Consider the following 2,850-nt stretch of genomic DNA (forward strand, 5'->3'; position numbering starts at 1 on the left):
ACGGTCACTCGGAGAGCCACTGTCACTAGCTATGCTGATGACACAAAGATATCTCAGGCAATAAAGAATCCTGATGATATTGTAAGCCTGCAGAATGACCTAAATGCAATATATGAGTGGGCAGAGCAAAATAATATGCAGTTCAATGCAAAAAAAATTTCAAGTACTGCGCTACAAGACCACAAGTACCTCCCAACTAGCATACACAGGGCCTGGAGGTACTGCAATCCCAGAACCACAAACAGTAAGAGATCTGGGTATCAACATATGTAGTGATGCATCATTTCACATGCACATTGTCAAGTTGACAGCAAAGTGCAGACAACTGGCAGGGTGGATACTGAGGACATTCCGTACAAGGGATCAAAAAGTCATGTTGACTCTATGGAAGACATTTGTTCTGAGCCGCCTAGACTATTGCTCTCAGTTGTGGTCACCACACAGTGTTAGGCGGACAGCAGAACTCGAGGCAATTCAGCGGCACTATACAAAAAAGATCGCCACAGTCCAACAGATGAACTACAGGGAGCGGCTGAAGGCACTAGGTCTCTACTCCCTGGAGCGCAGGCGGGAGAGATATGTAATAATATAGATATGGAAAATACTGGAAGGACTGGTGCCAAACTTTGGCATCAAGTACTACAGGAATGCCCGCATGGGTCTCCACTGCATGGTGCCAAAGGTACCGACCACTGCATCTCACATAAGAACGAGATACTGCAGCAGCCTCGGTTTCAGAGGACCTCAGCTCTTCAATGCCCTGCCAAAACATTTGAGAGACATGCAAGACATGGATGCGGAGGTCTTCAAGACAAAACTTGACGCTTTCCTCTCCACGATACCAGACGAACCAATGGCTCGTAATGGGACGCAGTTTAGGGCAGCGATGTCAAATTCTCTTATACACCAGATGTGCCATCAAAACTCTTGATTGGACCATGTCAGGTGGGGGAGAAGAGCCATGCAAGGAACGTGAAAATCACGGTGGTGCACCAGCATGACCGCAGCCACTTGGCTGAAACACATAAATAAATAAATATATGTATATATATACACACATAAATATTCATATATATATATATATATATATATATATATATATATATATATATATATATATGTATGTATGTATATTTATGTATATATATATATATATATATATATATATATATATATATATATATATATATATATATATACATATATATATATACATATATATACATATATATATATATGTATATATATATATGTATATATATGTATATATATATATGTATATATATATATATATATATATATATATATATATATATATATATATATATATATATATATACACGCTCTCTCTCTCTCACACACATACACACACACAGAGAACAGTCGTAGTTTGTATCGATAAAATTTGCATTTTTATGTAGTTTGTTTTTCTTCGGGTATAGAGAAAAAGAATTCCTTTTTCTCCTTGCCCTGAGACCTTGAGAATTTAGGACACAGTTCAGTGTGACAGGAAAAGGCAGAGAGTTAATAGATGTGCATGCGTGATAACGAAGTGTTCGAGAAGACAGAAGTAGTGGGGGAGGAGAAAGAATAAAATATTTGAGAGAGGATAAAAGAATTTGGGTCAGGTGTGGAAAGAATATAAACAGTAAAGTGAAGGGTTAAAACTGGAAAGAAAGATCAGTTTAATAAAAGAAGGGGTGTTTTCGTTGGCCAGGTTAATGACCGCCACGGGAACCGTGCCAACAGCGGTATTCACTCATCTACACGTTCATGAATACATGAACATATATATATATATGGAGAGGACGTTGCCTCTTGTATGTATGTATGTATGTATGTATGTATGTATGTATGTATGCAGTGGCGGACTTGGTCTAAAAATATTGGTTGCCAGGAAACTAAGGGGGCCCACCCGCAACTACAATGCTACCATTTAACTTTTTTGTTTTTGTTTTTTGTTAAAAGTATTTTTTTCAATTGTCTAGAAACACAGCCAGGCTGAAATAATTAATGCATTCTTCCAGAATTTAATAAAAAAAATTCCCAAACTTGAGGGAATAAGCCCCTTAGATACTAACATGTGCCCCCATATATGGATTTTAATGGCGCAGAGGCCCACTTGCACTCGGGCAACCTGGCCAGTCCGCCACTGTATGTATGTATGTCATTGTTCAATTTCATTTCAAGATTTCTAACCTAGATTCAAGGCTCCATCACTGGAATTTCAACATCAACAACAGGGTATTTTTGTTTGTATGTATGTATGTATGTATGTATGTATGTATGTGTGCAAATTTGTACCACCTTCATGGTTTCCTCATATTCCAAGGTTTACTCCGACGGTATATTATACTTTATTTCACGAGACGAAATGAAAATCGACTGCAGTACTATTTGAACTGAAAACCGAGCAGAAAGGATCTACATGCTTTCATTTGTTTACTTTCAGCATTCTCCTGTTTTCACAAGCAGTAAAATACTTTCATTTGCTTACTTCGACTGTTTTCATTAACAGTAAATATTTTTAATCGTCTGCTTTTAGCATTCGACTGTTTTAACTAGTTGCTGTTGCGAAAGAAGTAGTATGGAAGACGAGAGTGAAAGGAGTTGCAACAGGCATATTCATCTCTAGTCTCGGGTTAATCGACTTTTTCGTTTTCCACATGAAACGGAAAAAAAAGGCTGGAGAAGAAATGTCTGTCGCAAAGTGTGTTTCGTAAAAGATGGAAGTCTGTAGCAAGTATGTTGCGAGTGAAAAAACATGTCTAAACGAGAACAAAATAAAGGGAAAAAAACAAAGTCTTCAGTGTAAGTATATGGTTTGTGGGGTCGACCGCGTCCTCCGCT

Source organism: Octopus bimaculoides, chromosome 10 (assembly GCF_046866305.1).
Source record: "Octopus bimaculoides isolate indiv1 chromosome 10, ASM4686630v1, whole genome shotgun sequence".
Classification (NCBI taxonomy): domain Eukaryota; kingdom Metazoa; phylum Mollusca; class Cephalopoda; order Octopoda; family Octopodidae; genus Octopus; species Octopus bimaculoides.